The sequence below is a fragment of the Convolutriloba macropyga genome, chromosome 12 (genome assembly GCF_964194025.1).
Source record: "Convolutriloba macropyga chromosome 12, txConMacr16.3, whole genome shotgun sequence".
NCBI classification, from domain to species: domain Eukaryota; kingdom Metazoa; phylum Xenacoelomorpha; order Acoela; family Convolutidae; genus Convolutriloba; species Convolutriloba macropyga.
Window position 1 is genome coordinate 40,841,754 of NC_134479.1, and position 14,062 is coordinate 40,855,815.

Genomic DNA, 14,062 nt, shown 5'->3' on the forward strand with positions numbered 1-14,062 from the left:
TCAACGTGTGATGTGGCGGTGTTGAAACATAGTTTATCCTCTCCGGGACACAAACACCGTGATCCGTGTTGATGTTTAGAGGATTTGTGAACTAGAAGTGGAACTTGGAGGATTTGTGGAACTTGAAGTTTGGCCCAGCTGCTCTGTGTAGCACTCCTTGTGTGGAGATGAAAGGGTTTACTCGGCCTTTTGAAGATGAGGTCTCTGGGCGTCTTGGAGGGCTAGCGGTATGTGAGGCCTAGGTGATAAGCGTACCGGGTAGATCTTGTGCGTCATAGCCCTGGGGCGTCTCCTTGGAGAAGTATCCGTACAAGGATAGTTATCGGTTGATGTTGGCCGGTCGTAAGAAAGAATTTTGGGAGAAGTTGGCTGATATCGAAGTGGAGGAATTGTAGGTTCATATCTGTGTGATGAGGTAGTAGTTGAAAAGGACAGTCGTGTGGGCATCGCTCGTGGTGGGTACATTAGTGGTTGGCTACGTGGGCATGGGCCACGTATTCACCTGAGTGGGCCCAGTTCGGGACCAATGATTCGGCTATTGATCGACCCGAGTGCTCTGCAGCGACTTCATCAGCCCTGGAAGAGCTGTGTGGGGGTTTAATGGTTGGCTGGGGCACCGAAAATGGTGGTTGTGATGCTAGAGAGAACAATTGCGGTGACTGCGGCACCGGCTCTGAACCTTGATGCCGGAGTTGTTGCGACAAACTCGGGGGTCGCATTTGCGTTGGTGGGCTTGTGTCACTCTCGATATACAAACGGAATTTCCCTGACGACAAGGAGGAAGTGGTGTGTGAAAGCAGTGTGTTCACCCGCGCATGATTTGCTGAGTCCACAAAGTGTGGCTGTGGAGAAGCATGGGCCATCGTGAAGAGGGCCGGCGTTTGCATCTCACACACAGGCTCTGGTACTGGATGGGGCAGCACCAAGGTTGTAAGCGGCGAAGGCCGGATGTCGTCAACATCCAGCATAATGAGGTCGTATGCCGTAAGGTCGATTTTTTGGGGAATACCTGAACCTCCATCTTGTGCGCTAGAAGTGACAGTTGTGGCGTCGCTAAAACAAAAAAAGGTCATATACGGGTACTAGGTAAATTTAAGATTGGTTCTTCTGGGATTTCCTGATAATAAAGATCATCCTCAAAAGATTCTTTAGAGATTCGTATAGCACGTGAGCGTCTACGTTTACTAGAGTGTAAGGTGTGTAAATGCAATGATTAAAAATCGGGTTTTCTGTGTGATTCTACCGGTATTTCAATAGCATTCAAAAATAGATGTTTGGAGAGTAGAGGCTCTGTTCTTAGTAGAGTTCTTGTGTACTGGAGCGGAAAATTTCTCAAAGAAATTTTCAAATTTTCTGTGTAGTAGATTCAATTCATTTTGAAAATGCGGAGTACTGCTGTCCACAGTGTTTTCGTCTTTTTTAGGTGATGGTGGTTTATATTTTGTAGTGTGAGATTTTAATACATTAAAGATAGTGTGTGAAAATACTCCAAAAATCCAGAAGTTATAATCTTAGCTACTGTGATATTAGGAACTATGAGTGATTTAGGGTTTTGTGCGTTAAAAGGCGCTATGAAATAGGCCAATGAGGCAGTGTAAGAAGTTAAAAACAGTCCAAGTCATGGCTATTTTGTTCAATACGTTCCACGGGTATCCAAAGATTCCTATGAGGGATTTTTTAAAATAGTTGCTGATGATCAAATCACGCCAATCGAGACGGCGAAGTGTAAATTCTTTTCAATAAAAAGTTCGTTAAAATAATTAATGCATCGGCTTTGTAGTTGTGAAAATTGTGCCTGTAATTTTGCTTGATTTGCAAAGTCTGCAAAATTTACAGCTTGTGCTACTTCAAATTGTGGCGGCTTCATCTACTAACTAATTAAATTTCATTTTATCTATTGAATTTGTCCAATCTTTTTGGCTATGCATGCCAAATTGTTGTGCGATAAAGTCCGCGTGGGTGAAAAGGTTCTCAGCTTCGTCATCATGAAAGTTTTAACGTGATTTTGCGCTTTGATTGGATAAGGCGTTAAGGGATATGATAGCTCAATTAAAAAATTTTCAGCTTTTCTTGGTGCTTTAATAGACCAAGGAAAATTCTAGCATGTTACTCGATCTACAAATTGGAGTTTACTTTGGTAAGCTATAAGAGTCCGTTCGAAATATTGGTTTTTTAAGAGACATAGAAAATTGAAGAATCAGTTTTACGTTGAAAAAGTGAGATAACATTAGAGTCTTTTGGTGTAGCGAATGTGTTTCGCTGTCCTGTGATAACCTATTCAACCAGTAGATATTTTGTGTTTTAGATAAAGGCGCTCTGTTTTAGATCACCATCAAGATCGCAGGGTTTTTTTTATAAAGTGATAGACTTGTGTGGTCCATTTCAAATAGTACTCTGCTGATTATATAGTTGAGTTTAGCGTCGATTTGTACATTAGGGCGTATAGCACCCAACCAATTGTGTTTACGAAAGAGAGTATTTTTCAGATTTAAGGTAAACTGGTGATTTTTGCTGAATTACATATACGTTAGGGATGTCTGCTTTAGGTATGGTGTAATTGAAGGTGTTTTCTTTGGGATGGTTAAGTGTACATCCTTAAGTTCTTTTGATGCTTTTCCAGTGACAAAATTAAAGCCTTCGTGACATTGTATAAAAATATTTAGGTATTTTTTCGCGCAATATGGGCGCTCCTCATTACCTTTGTAGATAGGTTTAGTGAGTACATCAAAACGAGAAAGTATAGATTGTATTTTTTAATGCTGTCTGAGGGTTGTAACTCTGTCCAGACTCCTTTATCTAGTTCAATTAATGTGACTGAGAGTGGATTAAACAATGTGTCATAGATGAGTGAGACGTAAGTAGTGATTTGTGGACGACAAATAAAAACAATTAAGCCCTTTCTGAGTTTAGCAATTTCAAATAAAAATGAGAGAAAAGCTATGCGTAAAACTTGTGAAGCTTTGTCTGGCAAAGAGAGAAAAGGCTGTTGCTCTACTGCAAAATAGTGATATTTAAGATGTTTTGCTGTGTTTAGAAATAAATTTAATTAATCTTGGTTTTGATATTGGGCAATTTTAATCGGTAAGATTTTGTGCATAAGACGTTTGTTCTGGTGTGTAAGAACAGCTAATTGTAATTCATCGGAATGTGGATCCGATTTTGATGACGTTTGACCAGTGTGACTATTTACAATAAGCCGGAGTGAATGATCTCACCTGTTGAAGTTACGGCCAATTTAAGTGCCAATTTTTTCACAACACAATCACCACCATTATTTTTTTGCTTGTATACAAGAGTTGCATACACTGAACTGTTTTGCCTCACAAGCATAAATGCGTTTACCGGATCTATTCTGTTTCGGTCCCCAGTGTTTTTTTTATGACACCCAGTTACAAATTATATGTTGGTACATAGCACGTTACACGAAACAAAATAGATCCCAAAAGAGCACGTGCGCCTGGATGTCATAAAAGATTTATGCTCACTAAGCTAAGAGGGGGGGGGGACAGAATACATCCCGTTTACCCAATATGTGCAGCACGAAATGTTGCAAAGGATTTCACCAAAGTGTTGCAATGCAGAAGCATTCAAATTAATTTCTTCGTTCTCTTAAATAACCTGAAGTGACACTTGAAAAATGGCACAAGCTTGGAAAAAATGACATAATGTCAATTGCTACCGCCAATTTGCTCTGTCGCAGTCTTTGCGTAATTCAATACATATAATATTGAATGCCAGTTCAATCAAACTGCACAATTAGCGCTCTTTTCATCTTGCTTTTTAATTATTTTTGTTTAAAATTCGTGTCAAAATTTGAATGAACGTCGTAAGCCTCTAAGTGAGTTCAAAAGAGTCAGCGTCAGAAGCAATCCCAAATGCATTGTTAAAAAAATAAGTGCAAAAAAGCGGGATGTCAATTACAATAAGAAGCGCATGATAACACTTGTTTACGGTTCATGGTCAAATCAAAAACTTAAATTTTTTTTCTTGCATGCGAGAAACGTTATTAAAAATCTGACCATAAGTTTCAACAGTGACGTGCTGAAATTATATTGAAAATTTTTTATATGATTACCGTGAACATTATTATACCTCAAAAAGCATACATGTTAATACAAATTTTGTCTTGCTTGTAAAAGCAGCAATAATTTGCACAAAATTTTAGCAAGACAATCGTTTTGATAATTATTTTTTGTTAAACTGGAGCGACTCGTGAAAATTGAATGCAAACTTCAAAGAAATGACATAATTTCAATTTCCAGCGCCAAGTTGCTCACAAGAAGTCTTTGTGCAATTAAATAAATGGTATCAAATGCAAAAATAATCAAACTGAACAATTAGCGCTTTCTTCTTAAATGCCAGGAAAGTTATTAACATTTTTCTGAAAAGTTTTGCTGCCGAATTTTATAACAAAATTTAGAAATCAGGCTTCACTTTTACACTGTTTTTTTTTCACGAAAGCTTTCTGCAGATTGTTTGGGCGCTAAATCAATCCTCGTAGAAAGCCGGTACCTTACAGAACTTTCTCGAACACTGCTTTTAAACCCTAGGGTTAATTCACATCCTCAAATTGGTAAATATCAACATCTGCAGATTGTTTGGGCGCTAAATCAATCCTCTTAGAAAGCCGGTACCTTACGGAACTTTCTCGAACACTGCTTTTAATTCCTAGGGTTAATTCACATCGTCAAATTGGTCAATATCAACATCTGCTAGTCATTCTAAGCATTGCTTACTTATTCGTCTGCTAAACTTCGATCTGAAGGCAAAGGTTTCGAGGCGGCTATAATGTCTCTCCTTATAACTTTTCACCAGTTTTTTGCGTTTCAAATAAAATGTAAGAGCTGCGCTGAATTTGCCAGGTCGAATTCAGCTCACTTCTGGCTCTGGTTTCTTTTCATGAAAACATGAAATTATGATTTTTATCTCGTACGCCTACAATCAAGTGTGTTTTGCACCCGCGGAAATCGTTAGTCCAGTTGGGTCCGAATATCAATGTTGTTTATCGTATTCAACAACTTTCCTTTTCTTTTAAATTTATAAAAATCAAGCATTTTCTATAAATTTACCAAAGTAAACGTTATAGTGAGGCAGATCTTAGAAATAAGAAGACAGTTACAAATTTATCGCGAAAATCCACTCTGAACAGATTGCCAACAGAGAACAAGTTTTTGGTCTTTCCCATTATAGCCCCACCTCCAGCTTTGTGGTCAGATAACCTATAGCCCCCAATAGGGGTAAATATACCATATTGGTGGGCTATATTTTCAGGGGGGCTGTAATGGAAAAGACCCGAAGTTTTGAATAAACATTACTCAGCGAATTTTTTGGTTTCTTAGTGCTGCCTGCAATGACATCAGATTTAACTATGAAAACTTTGAACTCAATTTTCAACTGCATAGAGAAACAATCAGATCTTATCGGTTTCTACAATAAGGAGCGCATGATAACACTTGTTTACGATTCATGGTCAAATCAACAACTTAAACTTTTTTCTTGCATGCGAGAAACGTTATTAAAAATCCGACCATAAGTTTAAACAGTGACGTGCTGAAATTATATTGAAACATTTTTAGATGATTACCGTGAACATTATTATACCTCAAAAAGCATACATGTTAATACAAATTTTGTGTTGCTTGTAAAAGCTGCAATAATTTGCACAAAATTTTAGCAAGACAATCGTTTTGATATTTATTTTTTGTTAATCTGGAGCGACTCGTGAAAATTGAATGCAAACTTCAAAGAAATGACATAATTTCAATTTCCAGCGCCAAGTTGCTCACAAGAAGTCTTTGTGCAATTAAATAAATGGTATTAAATGCAAAAATAATCAAACTGAACAATTAGCACTTTCTTCTTAAATGCCAGGAAAGTTATTAACAATTTTCTGAAAAGTTTTGCTGCCGAATTTTATAACAAAATTTAGAAATCAGGCTTCACTTTTACACTGTTTTTTTTTTCACGAAAGCTTTCTGCAGATTGTTTGGGCGCTAAATCAATCCTCTTAGAAAGCCGGTACCTTACAGAACTTTCTCGAACACTGCTTTTAAACCCTAGGGTTAATTCACATCGTCAAATTGGTAAATATCAACATCTGCAGATTGTTTGGGCGCTAAATCAATCTTCTTAGAAAGCCGGTACCTTACAGAACTTTCTCGAACACTGCTTTTAAACCCTAGGGTTAATTCACATCGTCAAATTGGTAAATATCAACATCTGCTAGTCATTCTAAGCATTGCTTACTTATTCGTCTGCTAAACTTCGATCTGAAGGCAAAGGTTTCGAGGCGGCTATAATGTCTCTCCTTATAACTTTTCACCAGTTTTTTGCGTTTCAAATAAAATGTAAGAGCTGCGCTGAATTTGCCAGGTCGAATTCAGCTCACTTCTGGCTCTGGTTTCTTTTCATAAAAACATGAAATTATGATTTTTATCTCGTACGCCTACAATCAAGGGTGTTTTGCACCCGCGGAAATCGTTAGTCCAGTTGGGTCCGAATATCAATGTTGTTTATCGTATTCAACAACTTTCCTTTTCTTTTAAATTTATATAAATCAAGCATTTTCTATAAATTTACCAAAGTAAACGTTATAGTGAGGCAGATCTTAGAAATAAGAAGACAGTTACAAATTTATCGCGAAAATCCACTCTGAACAGATTGCCAACAGAGAACAAGTTTTGGGTCTTTCCCATTATAGCCCCACCTCCAGCTTAGTGGTCAGATAACCTATAGCCTCCCCAATAGGGGTAAATATACCATATTGGTGGGCTATATTTTCAGGGGGGCTGTAATGGAAAAGACCCGAAGTTTAGAATAAACATTACTCAGCGAACTTTTTAGTTTCTTAGTGCTGCCTGCAATGACATCAGATTTTACCTATGAAAACTTTGAACTCAGTTTTCAACTGCATAGAGAAACAATCAGATCTTATCGGTTTCGTAATCGCTACTGCTTTCTCAATTAATTTGAGCTGACACTACTAATTGCCAAAAATGTAGAAAAAATGAAAAAATGTTGAATTTAAAAGTGAGCGCTTGATCATTATACTTAAAAGCAAAACTGTTGAAAGAAATTAATAAAAAACTCAATTACCAAAAAAACGAGAACAAAGGTTTCCAAGTGTTTTCAAAAACCGTAATTTGAGTCTTTTGATAAGACTATCAGTATCTTTCCTTGTGTTTTTTTGGAAAGACGCCTGAAGAAGCAGCTCATTTTTTAAATCACCATTTTAAATAAAACTTAGCCACAAATTTTTCGCTACATAGGCCAATTTCGTAAAGTCTAGAATGCCCTTCGGTGTTGAGATAAAAAAATATTAGTGTCGCATAGCTTTTCTTTTGAAGAAAGTGATATCACTTTCCTTGCAAAATGAAGCAATCAAAACTAATGTTAAATAAGTTTTTTTTGTACCTTGACTTTATTAGTTTCGTGCAAAAGTTTGTTTAGCTGTACAATATCGTGCTCCCATAATGACTGCTACAAAGTCTGAAATACTGAAATATATCCTTGTCTTGAAAATCAGACAGTTAAAAATTTTTTTTTATTACAACTTCTAACCATTTTTCTAGAGATAACAGAAGCAATGATATTTCAAGCAATGAAATATTATTTTGATTCAGGAGCGTTTTTTTGTAAGCAACACAAAAATTTAGAGTGATGTTCAATCTAATTTTTAAATACGGTATGAATCTATTGTAAAATTTTCAATGGTTTATGATATTCTTGTCGAAAACTCTAAAAGTCAGTTGTATCCATCATGTACAATTTTTTGACTCATTTTGTTTGAAGTTGGGACTATCTTAGCATGGTAGTCAATATTTGTAACAACATACAGGTTTTATCAATCTATTATTGAGAAATTCTCAAAAACTTCAGTACATGTGACTGGAATTGAGTCTATTTTGTACGAGACCTAAGAAAATGTGACTCTCTTTGCGTTAAGAAAAAAAAGGTGAGATCTTAATGTAATCAAGCAATTTAAAAAGTTTATTAGACAACATCAAAACAAGATCGTAAAACTCAGACAAATTTTGAAACATTTTTATTTTTTTTCTAAAATTTGAAATAGCTTCGAAAAAAAAGATTGTCATGACGCAAGTGGGAAATATTTTGTAGTGTAAATTAAACGTTAAAAACATTGATTTTAAAAATGAAGTGCTTGACAAATAAACTTTCAAGAACGTGCTTCCAATATGACTGGTTTTTGAAATTTATTAAACGCGTGACGAAACGACGCGAAAGTTTTACGATCTCATATCTATTTTGATAATTCAGTGAAAACCAAGTTCTCATTAACGCCGGTCACAGAATTTCTGAGAAATTTTAAATTACCCAGCTCCTTATGAATAGTAGGCCAAACTATCTAATTTTTTTCCGATTTTTTTTACTATAGTTTAACTTCTGTTCTATGAGGAGGGCTTTTATTATTAAAAATGAGCTAACACAATGCCGTTGTAATTATATTCATTATGCAATTTTGATTTTTCTTCGATAATTACCATTCACTTTTTCTGCTCGTAGCGCATTTTTTGGAAACATTTTTTGAAAAGATTCCATGTTTAAAAAGTGTCAGTATAATTGTAAGTGATTTAGATTTCTCGGGAGAATATCATTGTGGTAAGATGTCTAATCTACAGTTTCAATTTCATGGTTTTAGGTTTCACTTTTCATCCCTTAAGATTGAGATCTATTGCACAACATTGTTCATTTTTGTTTTAGTTCAATCAAAAAGTAACTATCTGATTTCAAATTTTTCAGATGATCAATTTGCCTGAATGACAATTTTGCTACAATGGACTGTTGATGGACCTGAAAGCCATGTTGATGATTACAAAAGAGCAAATTCCTCTAGTTTTCTTGTCAAAAATTTGGAAATGTTTTGAAATTTTAGGAGTTTAATTTTTTAAATAATTGCTTTTTAGAAAACTAAACCAAAGTTTTAGAGACAAGAAAAGGTAAGAAAACTTGAGACCAAAAGTTTGACTGGTCGCCGAGATCTCTTGAGACTGTTTTTGAAAAATTGAGGAGTAGATAACTGAATAACATTTAGGAAGCGAAATGGACGTGTATTTAAAAAGTACAGAACGGACTGAATTTTTGAACAATATTCCTTAGTTTCCAACAACATTTATGAAAAGGTTGCAGTTTTCTGCAGAGTTGAAGGTGTTTTTAAGAGAATAAAACTTTATAAAAAGTGAAAATGTAATACAAGGAGGCTCGTTAATGTGCGTTGGCACATGATGTTCCGACCCGAGCTCATCTACATTTTGACTTAATTGTCAACCAAATGAAGAGATAACAGAAACAGATGTTTGAAATAAAAAATCGTTACAAAACCTATATACTTATTGAATTACATAATACCATGCCCCATTACAACACTCACGAGTTTTGCCATTACAAAGACTACGAGATAAAAAGCAAAACAAAACAAACAACAAAATGGCAAAAAACAAAAATTTCAAGACAAAAACTCAATATATAAACTTAACAGCACCTAGTAACAACGTCAACATGCAATCAGATGAAACCTTAACTACACAAAATTACTATTTCCTAACTATACAGCATATGAAAACTTTCCATAATGAGACTAGGTAAAAAGTCGACAAAGAGATGGAGTAATGAGGCAAAATCCAAAATTCAATCAACATTTTTTAAACCAAATAATTTTAAAAGTCTTAAAAATCATTAGCCTATAACAAAAAAATTCTCGGCAAAACTAGTAAAAGTCAGTATGAAAGCAATGGGACCTGTCTTCGGTTAGACTAAGCCATGGAAACGGACTAAAGATACAGAAAAAACTCAAAAAAGTACAAACGATTTGCAAAAACACAAATTATTGAAGCCATAATTTATTTTTTAAAATGTAAGGAATCGTATGGGACCTCTTGATGATGATAATAAATTACAAGTTGACGAAAAGAGCAAAAAAAAATGAAAAATCTGAAAATTTTTGAAAAAGTATAATATCAAGAACTTTTTGACTATTCGCTATAAACTGACTGCTTCGAGTAGCACAATTCACTCAATGTTTACTTAAAAACTTATGAGATAGATTGCGTTTTAAGGCTCCATACAGAATAAAAAAACAGGCAAAAACAGCAAATTAAAGAAAAAATGAGCGAGAAAAGTGTCGAGTGAAAAGCCATTACAAAACTGAAAGTTTCAGTAAAAAATTTTCCACATTCAATTAATTCTTTAACAGCAATGAGATTTTTCTTTTTTTACAATATGATTTCAAAAAAACAACAAATACGAACAAATACATTAAAAACAAGAAATTCTTGAGAAAACCCGTAGTATCAACGCATTAAATTCAATAGATTTCAACGGAAGCCAATAAATACGCTAGACTATGCCTCTATGGTACGACAGCAATTTTTGTTATCCGAAAACTATCAACAAGAACTTACAACAAATCACTGACTATGAAAACAAAAACAAATACAGTCAAAATCTAAAAATTCAGTGGAAAAGCGCGAGAAAAAATTGTCGAAGCCATTTACACAATGAGCTCGTCGCTTAAAACTTTATCAATGATCCAAGGAACGTTTTTCTTGAGTCAGCAGGAGCTATCAATATTTTGATAATTTGATAAGATTTCAAAAGGAGCCAGGATTAGGAAAATATTATACAAAACTAAAAAAAAGTTTTGAAAACTCGTGCATGCAAGTCATACAACCAATAGTTAGAAGATGAAACCGCTAACTAGACAAATTGTACCTGAAGTAGAAGGAAAAAGAGACGTGACATTACTGAGACTGATTACAGTTCACAAAAATAAGTTTTCGATTGGTTAATGTTCAAAAAAAATTTTGAAAAGTTATTTTTTAAGTCTTCAAATCCATTAAATTCAATAGCTTTCAACGGATGTCCATAAATACGCTCAGTTACGCCTCGCTAGGAGGACAAACATGTTTTTCAAGCATACCTAATCAATAGGACATCTCGATAGGTCTTATGACTATGAAAACAACATTATATAAAGGCAAAAACCAAAAAATCAGTAGAAAAAAGCGAGAGGAAAGTGTCGCAGCCATTTAAACCATGCGTTTTGCTCTGAAAACTTTATCTACGATCCATTGAACGTCTTTTTTTAGCCAGTTGGAGCTCTCAATAATAATATAATGTGATAAGAATTCAAAAAGAACCAATAATAAGAAAACATCCAAAAATTTGAAAATTGTGTGAAATCTTGTGGCATTGGAGTCAAATGACCAATAGTTAGAAGATAATACTGCTAACCAGATTAATTTTGTTGCATTAAGAAGGAAAGAGTAACTGTAAATACTGAGACTGACTTACAAATCACAAAAATAAGTTTATGATTGGTTAATGTTGAAAAAAAAATCTGAAAATTTAGTTTCAAAGTCCTAACAGCCATTATTTTTTCTATTTAAAGCACTAGATAGGTTCACTTAATGCTCATTATGAAACCTACTACACTTTTAGTCAATGGGTTTATGCCATAGGACTACAAATATTTTGTAAAACATAAAAATGAAACTCAAAATTTCAATTAAAAATACTAAAACTGGAAGTCGAAAAAAAACATGAGCGATTCCTTGAAAACGAACTTTTTAATCTTTGGGCATCATTTGACTTTAAATTAATTTTGTCATTAATTAACTGAACCTCGATATGAAGAGTGACTAGTCTCAGAGTGACTAAAAAACAAAAAAAAACAGGTAAAAGCCAGGAAAAGTTTTCTAAAAAAACTGCACTTGAATAGAATTCGAATTTTGTTTATTGTAAACTTCGTCATCAGACCAGGACTAGTCTTTTTTATCGTCTTTCGTATTTTAGTAACGCAAATTTATTGCATATTGTAGCCTGAAATATAATTTTGAATTAATATTTTTTAATAGAAAAGATCTAATTTTACATTAAAACTACAATAAAAGTGAACAAAATCATTCAAATATCCCGTGTTCACACAAAAATATAAACCTCGATAACTCCTCGAAAATTACAAAATTAAAAAAAAATCTTTTGAATTTCGAATTATGCGCTGGACGAGCTTTTTAATGATACCACTAACATTTCTCTAGGATGAATATATCGATCGGCCAAAATTGACGGAGCAAAAAAACCCATTTGAGTATATAGTTCCTCCCCCACAAGTGGGTTCGGAACAATAATTGAACTTATTAACTCTAATTAATTTGTTACAAACGTAATTTTAATTAATGCAAACTGAGAATGCAATTGAAGCAACCTATCTTTAATCTAATTTTTGATGTTGAGATCTTTAATCAGTCGATTTGATGTTGAGGTACTGGTTATCCCAAAAAATTCACTGAAAAAGAAGCCAAGTTTTGCTTGACATTAGAGGAATGCAATGAAACAGACAGATGTTTTGACACAGGTGGAACACTCAAAAATTTTTTCTGGTGTTCCCTAGCAGATAATTATCAGGTAATTCCTTATCTTTTGTTACACTTTTGTCACATTGACCGCCTTAAGTTTACTCAGGAAATCATTTTGCTTATTTGAATTAATAATGACGATACAAGCGTTTAAGATAAATAAATCAGTTCTCAGTTTTTTAGTTTTTTGTGTGTTGAAATTCGACTGCTTTTCTTTGCTTCCTTTTGTTTTTTCACTTCTTCTCTTAACCATTGAAGGTCTGTTTCGGGCAAAGATCCATAATAGTGCATAGATGTTCTCTAATTAATTGGGCATCAATGATGTATTGATGACATAGCCGGCCCCATTTGCAGGATTGCAAAGAATAGTAAAGTAAGTCCATAAAATTAAAGACAATTCTTGGTTGAAAATGCAAACTTGGTGACCCATTAACAAAGAAACAAGTTTCGAGATAAACGAATAACTGACGTTACGCAAGAAAATCAGCTTACGGATTTCAATGAACGTTTTTGCGAAGATAAACGAAGTACGTGAGAATAAGCGGTTAAAAAGCGTAATAAACCGATAAACGCAAAAAAAATAAAGTAAACATTTCGCAAAACTGCGGGTCCGCAGAAAAATTTAATGAGGAGGTCAAAATATAGATGTCCGAATGCTCTGAGGGGAGTTACAGGTTGCTACGGTGTAGCAATTTTTCTACCCGCGCAGAAAAAGCAGAATTTGAGTACAAATTGTCATGGAAAAATTGTTCTTTTCCTAATACCAGAACTTACAAAGAGGCGAACCTTGTAAATTAGTGTTTGAATCACTGATAAAAATTAGTCAGCTAGAACTTTGCTTAATTTAACAACAGGGCGAATTTTTTCCCCAAATGCGGTTTTTAGTTTAACGAATCTGACAATTTGGTCCGAACTAGGATATACTTCAATGACTTTGGCCAGTGGCCAAAGACCTCGAGGCGTTAAATCCTCTAAAACCCAAACTAGATCGCCTACTTGTAAATTCGGACAACCTTTAGTCCATTTTGAACGTTTCTGCTGGTTTGGGTTATATTCTCTAAGAAATCTGTTCCAGAAGTGTTCGGCCAAGTGTTGTGAAGTTCTCCAAGACTTTGAGATTGTAATCTTTCTCTCGGAAAAAACACCAGGTGGAAAATTAACAGTGGGTCTGCCCAAAAGAAAATAGTTTGGTGTTAGGGGAAGTGGATCATTAATGTCACTCGAAGTGTATGTGAGGGGACGAGAGTTCATGCTAGATTCTATTTCGCAAGTGAAGGTAGACAACGTTTCATGTGTTAGTGTTCTTGATCCAATGACCTTGTACAAAGACAATTTGAACACCTGAATTAACCTTTCCCAACTTCCACCAAAATGTGGTGCAAGGGGAGGATTAAACTTCCATTCAATTTCAATATCAAGAATATGGAGTTTTGAGGCAAATTCCTTTGATGCTCTGAGTGCTTCGATACCTTTCTTTAGTTCCGAACAAGAGCTGACAAAAGATTTCCCGTTGTCGGAGAGAAATTTTTTTGGCTTTCCGCGGCGACTAATGAATCTGCGGATGCAATTCATTGTTGAGTCTGTAGACAGGTTTTCTGCTATCTCCAAGTGAACTGCTCTTACCACCAAGCAGGTGAACAGAAGTACGTAGCGTGTAGCGTGTCTGCCGCATTGAGATACGGGGAAAG

At 34.9% G+C, this 14,062-nt stretch overlaps 1 protein-coding gene across 1 annotated transcript in view; it reads right to left on the reverse strand.

The window, feature by feature from the left end:
- LOC142350815 (acetyl-CoA acetyltransferase B, mitochondrial-like) overlaps positions 1–14,062 on the reverse strand; it is a 406,383-nt gene that overhangs the window by 368,868 nt on the left and 23,453 nt on the right. The gene's annotated exons all lie outside the window — the stretch shown is intronic.